At 47.2% G+C, this 9,319-nt stretch overlaps 1 long non-coding RNA gene across 1 annotated transcript in view; it reads right to left on the reverse strand.

Moving 5' to 3' along the window:
• LOC109322562 overlaps positions 1 to 8,525 on the reverse strand; it is a 12,896-nt gene extending 4,371 nt beyond the window's left edge. The window contains exons 1-2 of the long non-coding RNA XR_002104400.1: positions 8,514 to 8,525; positions 4,781 to 4,789 (exon numbers count right to left, since the gene is read on the reverse strand). This is a non-coding gene — a long non-coding RNA (uncharacterized LOC109322562). The remainder of the gene's footprint in view (positions 1 to 4,780; positions 4,790 to 8,513) is intronic.
• Positions 8,526 to 9,319: the final 794 nt, after the last annotated feature.

Below are 9,319 nucleotides of genomic sequence, written 5' to 3' on the forward strand. Positions count from 1 at the left end.
TTTGAGCAGGTGCTTTTTACCCCCTCATCCAAGTCACTGATGAAGATGTTGAACAGTGCGGGCCCGAGGACCGAGCCCTGGGGGACCTCACTTTTGAGAGTGCTGGAGCAAGGATGCTACAGCTTTGTGGGTCAGTTTGCTGCTAGGCTGATGACTTCTTTAGGTAGGAGAAAAAAACACAAGAGGGCTTGACTATGACACTTGCTTCATTCAGTACTTCGCTCTGTGTTTGGTCCTGGTATCTACTCACCTAGGAATACAGTATAGTTCAAATCCAGGCCTAGTTCAAATAGATTCAAATCCAGCCTTCTCCCAGATAGGCTAGGATATATCTAACTATCAGTCACTGGGTAGCCTTGGTAGGTCAGGGAGCCATTCAAGTGCCATCCCAGTGGCGTTGTTGTCAGCCACCGCAGATCAACCAAGGGTAGATGAAGCATGGAAATGAAAACCCAGCCATACAAAGGACATAATTCCCCAACGTCGGGGTGAGGATATGAATTTGTCATGAATTGCTTATTAACGATGACTGGTAGCTCAGCAAAGATGAGCAAGGATGGTCCTGCTCTCCCCTACCATACAGGGAGCTGGCAGCTCTTCTCAGCACTGGATTTCTCTTCCCCTCTTCACACCAGACTCACAGCCTATATGATATACTTCTCTGTGCCCTCCCTCCTTTACCCACAGATTGAAGTTCTTTGCAACCTTTAAGGGCTGTTGTTGCAGCTGTGTTGGTCTAAGGACATATGCAGACAAAACTCTTTGGGTAGAGGTGATATCTTTTCTTAGACCAACTAAATAGTTGCAAAAAATTGTTCTTTGCAGACTTGTGGGCCCACACGCCCTTCATTGGGCAAGGAGAAAATGAAGCTGTTATGACTTCTCCAAGGTGGAAAAGAGGCCAGGTTGTAAAAAAGCTGCTCTGTGAAAATGCAAATGCAGAATAATTTGGGAGACAACAGCTGGTGACAAGCAGGGTGGCTAGCAAGGGTTATCAGAAGTCAGGCATGTTGTAGAGGGCCATAAATCCAACGTTAATATTTAGTCCAGGCTTGGAAAATATGTGTTGCTGTCGAGTTTGGCTTCTTTCTTCTTCATGTTGTGACGTTTGAATTTCAAATGGCAAAATATGATATCTTCCCTGTTTCAGGGTTGTTGGTTGTAGCCATGTTGGTCTAAGGGCACAGGCAGAAAAGACTCTTCATCACCCTTGCAACCTTTAAACAATGTGTTGTGACAGCACCACTATCTTTATCCCTTTTGTCAATGGGGAAATGATTAGGGGAGACAAGCTGGGGTCTGGTTATTCCCCTTTCCTAGGGGTATCAGGTGCACTGCTGCCATGCTTGGATTCAGAAGGAATATTGCCACTACCACAATGGTTTACTTCCCTGCACAAGCCTGAGTGCCTTGCAATTACTGAGCAGACTTCACTTTGCTTAGCTGGCAAGAGCTAATGAGGTAAGAGCCAGAGGCGACATAACTTAGTATATACACACACACACACACACACACACTTGTATGAGCTCATGAGTGTGTATACATGCAAGTATACCAAAATATTAAGGGCAGTGCTGAGGCTGAACGTTGCTCAACACTTCTTATTATACAACTGTATTTTCAATGGCTTTATTATTCAGGCAGACATCGCAGACAGTTTTGGATGTCTGCTTCAGGCTGTATCATTGTCATACAATATAAGCTACAGCAATGCAGCCATTACTCAGTCTGGAAAAAAGATATCATCTTGCCCATGTTATAAAATATCCTTCCAGCCAGTTGACTGAGAAGCTGTAGTGTCCCCGGACTTGAAATTTGGCAAGGTGGAGCCAGGACCGCAAGGGCTGAGAAGAGTTTTGTGGACACTCTGATGCTGTTGACTGGAAGACAAGAAGACTGTATGTGCTGTGCTCTCAATGCCCCACTCCACCCCATGCCCATCCTACCAGGCAGTGTGGAGGAACAGGAAGAAAAGCCGGAGGGTTGAGGTATACAGTGGACGTGGGAGAAAGGAGAGAGGAGAGCTGCAGGGCTGGAGGGGCAGAAAGGATCAAGTGGAGGAAGAGGCAGAAGCCAACGAGGTGGGAGAATAGGTGCGTTTGGAGTGGAAAGCCTGGAAGCTGATAGTAGTAGGGGGTACACCTGTGGGAAGGGGATAGGGAGGGCGGAGGAAGTAGCAACAAGGGTGCAGCAGAGATAAGAAGGAGAGACACTGGCAGGGCCAGGAAAGATGATTAATTTAGTAGCATGTATTCCAGACCCCCAGGTTTGAACCCGTTACTCTCGTGTCTCCATTGCTGGTTTGTTATTGAAGAAACTGGTGTGACACATGTTGGCCAAGTCAATCTCCCTGCTAAAAACAGGTCCCATACAGAAACTCATTAACTCATGGGGGAGAGGACTGTGGCTTTGGAGATGAAGATGGATGAGAGAGCGGGTGGGAGATACATTAAGATGATCCTACAAGTTGCCATTTTTGTTTTCTGTATTTCTAAGCTTTCTCTTTTAAAGTCATTCTAGAATTACATTGCAATGTGGATGATAATACCACCCTGAAGGGGTGATGGCAGGATGGATCCAGTAATACTTGGAAAAGACTTGTCACCCTTTGATAAAGGCACTGTTAAAAACAGAAAAAGCTTTCCAAGAAATGAATAATTATGCATTTAGCACAGTGCCTAGAGAGTGTTTGCCAAGGAGCACATCTATTAAAGACAGGAATATTGAATAAATACCCATAAAGAGAGAAGTGTCCATCTTGTGCACCGAATGAGGCAGAAATGGCTCAATACCTAGCTGGCAGCCACTATAAAGTGGAGTGCCCCAGGGGCTGGTCCTGGGGCCAGTTTTGTTCAATACTTTCACCAACAACCTGCATCAGTGAGGACACAGTGCACTCGCAGCAAGTGTGCAGATGACACCAACCTGGGGGGAGTTGTAGATACGCTGGAGGGTCGGGCGAGGATTGAGAGCCATTTAGACAAATTGGAAGATTGGGCCAAAAGAAATCTCATGAGGTTCAACAAGGATAAGTGCAAAGTCCTGCACTTAGGAGGAGCAATCCCATGCACTGGTGCAGGTGGGGGTGATGGGCTGGGCAGCAGCTCTGCAGAAAAGGCCCTGGGGGGACAGGGGACAAGAAGCTGAACAGGAGCCGGCAGTGTGCCCTTGGTGGCAAAAAGGTGACCGGCATCCTGGGCTGCATCGGTAGGTAGGGGCGTTGCAGCAGGTGGAGGGCAGTGATTCTCCCCCTCTGTTCAGCACTGGGGAGGCCACAGCTGGAGTCCTGTGTCCAGTTTTGGCCCTCCCTGCTCTACAGAAAGGATGTGGACAAGCTGGAGAGTCCGGTGGAGGGCAATGAAAATAGTGAGGGAGCTGGGGCACACGACTTGTGAGAAGAGGCTGAGGGATCTGGGCTGATTTACCTCTCAGCTCGACGTTGTTGGGGAACCCTGGCACAGGACGCAGCCTGTCTGACTCACAAAGGACTCCCCCTTCCCTGTCACTGCCTGAACAAGACCTGAGTAGAGGAAGGACTTACAAAAGACAATGAAGATGCACCTAAACCCCTCCAGACAAGGGTGATAGGAGTGAAGCAACTCCCCTGGTCCCATTTGCATCCAAGATGGAACTGGATGACAACTCATTTACATGGGAGATGGGACAGGAAAGTACCTTCATTAGCATTCAGGATGGAGAACCGAGAGTCCAAGGCAAGGACCGCACTGAACTATGGGACCAGAGAGGCGGGGAGCACTGCATGATGAGGCCCAAACTCCAGTGCTAATCAACCCACGTCTACACACACCCAGGTCAGCAGTTATCGGGCCAGTTCTAGTAATGACTCCCCTATTGGTACCAAAACACTGAATCTGCCTGTCTGCATTGTGAGCTCCCCCAGAGTAATGCCACCCGTAGCCAGGAGTGAGCCGTTCCTGTTACCCAGCACATGAGCCATCCTTTCCCCACAAACACCCCTCGTGTTCTCCCTTGAGCCATTGGTAGTTCTCTACAAGCACCCCGACCCAAGCTCAAGTTCCTGTCCTGGGGTTTGCATCCAAAAACTGCACCAGGTCCACTCCTTTTCTGCCTGGATCCCTCCACTGATCATGCTCACAGCTCTGCCTGTCTGCCAGCTCCAACAAACGCCTGGGGACCTCGACTGGTTCAAGCTTCGCTGGGTGGTGAGACCCCAGCTCTCTCTCTAACTCCAGGCACCTGCCTTTTGCTTTCCGACTCCAGGCACAGCTTTCTGAACCTGACTTTTGCTAATCAAACTTGAGCTAGACTCCCCCAAATACCTCCTTGAAACTATGTAAGATTGTAACTGTTTTATTTGTTACTCTTGTATGGCTAGCGCTACTGGCATCATCGTAACTTCATATACCTGGCAATAAATAACTTTTGTGGTCAAGCTGGTTGCTATACGGTCTCTCTGAACCTCACTTACTCTTTCTTCCCCTTGACCTCCCCATTTACTCTGCAGCAATGCTTCTTTTACCTTAGCCAAAGATCCCTGTAATGCCCAATACCACAGCGGGGTCTGCTCATCAAGGGAGTTACTACTAGGACCATTGTGACAAGAAATTGGGATGTGCTGAGTTTTGAGGCACATGAGGGTATCAGCTGAAAGTGTTGATTTGACCCAGCCTGCTCAGACAGTGTACTCTGTTAGTGTGTGAGTATGTGTGCCTAACCACATTTATGATTATCCTGCTGAAATAAGGGATGAACTGAGTTCAAGGCACATGAGGGTGTCAGCCTGTCAATGCTGAATAACCTGGCCTGGCTCAGGCGTGTCCTGTTGATCAGTGTGTGCATGTGTGTATATGAGTTTGACTGATTTGGTGGCTGGAGGAACCCAGCCCCGTTGAACCTGAGTCCTGCAAGATAGCTCCATTGTGGGTGAGGACTTGCAGAAGGGAGAGATACAGCTGTGTATAGAAATACAAGCAACACAAGCAGCACATTGACAGAATTACAGAGACCCTCAGAAACGTACCCCTAATAAATGAACACAGCCCAATGCTGGGCACATCTGGTAACAACTGAGATGGGATTTGATAGCAGCCTTCAAGTTCCTGCAGGGGGGCTGCAAAGAGGATGGAGCTGGACTGGTCTCAGTGGGGGCAGATGGCAGGACAAGGAGCAATGGGCTCAAGCTGCAGCAAGGGAAGTTGAGGTTGGATATTAGGAAACATTTTCTCACTAGGAGGGTGGTGAAGCACTGGAGCAGGTTACCCAGGGAGGTGGTGCACTCTCCATCCTTGGAGGTGTTTAAGACCCGGGTAGACAAAACCTTGGCTGGGATGATGTAGTTGGGGCTTGACCTGCTTTGAGCTGGGGGTTGGACTGGATGTGATCTCCTGATGTCCCTTCACACCCTCATTTTCTATGATTTGCATGATTTTAATTCTTTGGAAAAAATAGTGTGATCATGTAACCAGTCTGTCTCTTTATACATAGACATTGGGAAAGAGCTGAATACAGATAACCTCCACTGGGGCATTTCTTCACTTCCAAATCCTTGATTTTGCAACCTGAATGTAACTTTTTGGATATAATGACCATCGTTACATCTATAAGTTATCCTATATTATATTCCTATATGTAGCACATGGCCAGAACAACAGGAGCCATCCTGCCCACAAAGAACAACCCTCCCCCCAACCTAATACACAACCAAAAGCACGCACTTTCCCATATACAACCCAAGTGTGTGTGTGTCTTACATTAGCTACTTGTTTATTTATTTTTTTTTGCATTTCTCTCAGCTTGAAAAATAGCAACTTCTTGTCCAGTGGGCCCAACTTTTTGGGCTGGAGTAGCACAAAGGAAGCCCTGCTGATCCATTGCTCTACTCTCTCATCTCTACTGGATCCTCACGGTCAGATCTGCCAAACAATGCACTTGTGACATGCACACCATTGGTTGGCTCCCCCTGGTTTAAGTCTGTTCCATTTTTATTTCCAATCTCTTTCTTTCTCTCCTCCTATAGTATTTCTAACACCCGTCTGATGGTTCCATGTGCTACTTCTGTGCCAAACTAGGCTATATATTTGAAAAATACTGTGCAAATAACCTGAAAGCTTGCAAAGACGAATTTTCCCAACTATTTGAGTTGGTCTAATAAAAGGTATTGGATTTACCCAACGAACCTTGTCTTGCAAATAACTGTGCACTTCGTTAAAAAAAAAAGACAAAACAAAACTGTGATACAGTGTAGGTCTAAGGGTAGACCCTACAGATGTCAATGGGAATATTCCTTGAATAGGGACCATAGAGGCCCAGAGGCAAGGAAAATGTCACTGCTTTTCATTTCCAAGAAGCATAGATTCAAAGTTAGAAAAGCCAGGCTCTTGTGTGCCACTGCCTAGCTCTACTGTGTGGAAACTATTAGTATTAAACATTGATCCTCCTGAAGTCATGAGAGTGGGCTTTAAGGGGAGCAGAATTTGACCATTCAGCTTTGCTCTAGCTAGAAGTTGTCTCCTAGAAATTAATTTTAAGGGCTCTGTGTTCTTGGCAAATTTTTGCCTGCAGGTCTGTACTGTTGATAAAATTCCCTTCTATGGAGAAGGTCAGGAAAAGAATTGGGTACCACTTACATCCTCTGAATTGGTCATAAGTAATGCATCTAGATTAAGGGTCTACAGAGACTATAACCACCCTTGTTTGAGTCTCCAGCTCAAATGACTGGCCCGCATTTGCAACTGTGTTGACTTGGGAGTGGCCTTTAATGAGAGTGAAAGCAAGGCTCCAAACTCACCTCTCTGGAGTTATAGGAGATGTCTGACCCACTCTGCCCTGACATCCCTGGCATCAGATGGCATACTCCACCTGTGACATGTTGTAGGGTGTTCTTGATGTTTCTGGTTCAGTGCCTTTGTGTGAAGTTTAGGTACACCTTGGGGTAAAATGGTTAGCTGTGAACGCAGGGGACTGGACTCGGTGGCTCAAGTGTCCTACAGCCACTGTTGTGTGGCATGTTGTAGATCTGGTAAGGAGCACCAGCAGATAGGACAGGCAGGAGTGAGCAGTGCAATGGATCAGCCTAAGAGGGGAAAGCAGAGCAATGGATCTGGCAGTATGAACAATAGCAGATAGGGCAGAGAGGGGAGAGCAGAGCAATGGATTGGGCAAGGAGGAGGGATTGAAGTGGCACTCAGGGAGGGGCAGGGCTTACCTTGTGACACACCTGCCAAAAAGGTTGGTCCCTATTGGTACAGATGAAGTGAATGACATGCTGGGTAAATTGCAACCAAAATATCTGTGCTACCCACCGCTGATTCCTGCACTGCCCAGATTGCTGGAAAAACCACAGTGAAAATGCTGCCACCAGACAATCAGATCTGGAAGAGAAGGAGAAAATTCCTATATGATTTATGGAAGGAGTTGCACGTTGGCTGGGATCCTATGACAATGGTCTAATAAACATGGGCTCATAGAAAAATAGGGCTGGAAGGGATTCTGTCATGAATGCTACCTTTTTTGAAAGCAGAGAACAAGTCCCAGGAAATGGGGATGGGAAAGAACATGACTTATTTGCATCTTGACCTTATTGTTGCAAGAGCTGAATGAAAACCTGAGGCTAGAGCCTCCCCAGTCAGTTCTTGCAGAAAGTCTGAGCCTGAGCCAGCTTTTATGGCTTGTGGCCTCCTTTGCACACAGTAGAAAAAATTCTCTGCATCTTCTTCCAGCTCCAAAGTCATTTCTTTGACCTGTGCTGTTATTTCCTACCTAATCTATCCTGCAAGGAAAATGGTGACATTAAGATTAAGAGAGGGTCAATGGGATCTCTCTCTTAAGGGACAAGGAGTTTAAAAATCTGAAAGAAAAGAATCTTTTCATCAGCAAAAAAAAAAAAAAGGATGAATAAAGAGTGGTGGTTTTATTTGTTGAAATTCAAGCTGGGAAGAAAAAGATCTATCACATTAACTTTTTCTCTATTAACCCACATCCCTCTGTATAATTTGCTATATCATATATTATAGATAAAGACACAACAAGCTAGGCAAAATAATCAAAGGATGTTGTTTCATTAACACATCCAGCACTCCAATTAATGTTATTTCCATATCTGAGTTAATGTTCACCTGAATGAACATTTTCACACCTGAGTTAATGTTTCTAGCTAGAGTTTAAAACAGTCTGCAGGGCTGTGAAATAGAAGCTACGTTTCTAGGAGCAGAATTGCAGTAGAAAGCATGGCTTGGTTAGTGGAAGACAATTAAAGACCATTGAAAAGCAAGAGGGTCATTAACATCTGTGAAGTGAAGAGTTTAGAACAGGGGCAGGCAATTATTTCAGGCAGAGGGCCGCTTAACAAGTTTGGGGAGCTGTTGGAGAGGCTGCATAGGTAGCCCCGCCCCTTGACAGTTGTTCCACCCACTAGTTGCCCTAGGTCACCCTAACCCCTGACCTTTGCCCCAGAAGTCCCTCCCCTTGCCCCCCAGAAATCTTTTTGGGAGGGGAGTTGCCATCTTAGAACCAGAAAAAAACAAATCATACACAAGAAATCAAACACCTCCTATAACATATTTTAATTTAGTAGAAAAAATATTTGTCATGATTTGTGTTTGTGCTCTATATCGAGAAGGGATTTCATAATAACTCAAAAATAGGCTAATTCACATTGTGTGGGGGGCTGCAGGGTGTGTGTGTGTGGTGGGGTGGAGCATAGGGTATGTTGGGCTGTGTGTATATGTTGGTGGGGACAGTGGGGGCAAAGTGTGGGAGTGTGAGCTTTCTGGGGTGCAGGGACCCCCCAAGCTCCCCCACATGGCACGTAGCCCCTGCTGCCGGCAGCAGCAACAGGCAGGGGGCTTGGGGAGCTTGTGCCTGGTGCAGGCACTGGTGCCCAGCAGGGCACGTTCTGGGCAGTGCTGCACGTGGGGGTGAGGATCGAAGCCTGCCTGGCTGCCTCTATCACTGGGGCTCCACGGTGTGCACCTGCAGCTCCTGCACTCCCAGAGGGGAAGCCCCTGCTGGACTCCACAGGGAGAAGGGGACAGGGCTCCCTCCACTCCGGGTGGAGTCTGGGGACCTGAGGAGCATGGGGGGAGGCAGCGGGCTCCACCATGGGACTTCCCCTGCTGCGAGTGCGGGACCTGCAGGTGTGCCATGGTAGGCCTTGCTACTGCTGCTGGTGGCTCCTGCCAGCAGTTTCTGCTGGGGTCCTACTGCCCCTGACTCCTATCATCTTTGACAGGCAGCCAGGGACAGATAAATATTCATTAAAAAAATTGTTTTAGGAGCCCTGCAGGCCAGATTGAATGTTCTGGTGGGCTGGATCAAGCTTGTGGGCCATATTTTGCCC

This window comes from Crocodylus porosus, unplaced genomic scaffold (genome assembly GCF_001723895.1).
Source record: "Crocodylus porosus isolate Cpor-Errol unplaced genomic scaffold, CroPor_comp1, whole genome shotgun sequence".
NCBI classification, from domain to species: Eukaryota; Metazoa; Chordata; order Crocodylia; family Crocodylidae; genus Crocodylus; species Crocodylus porosus.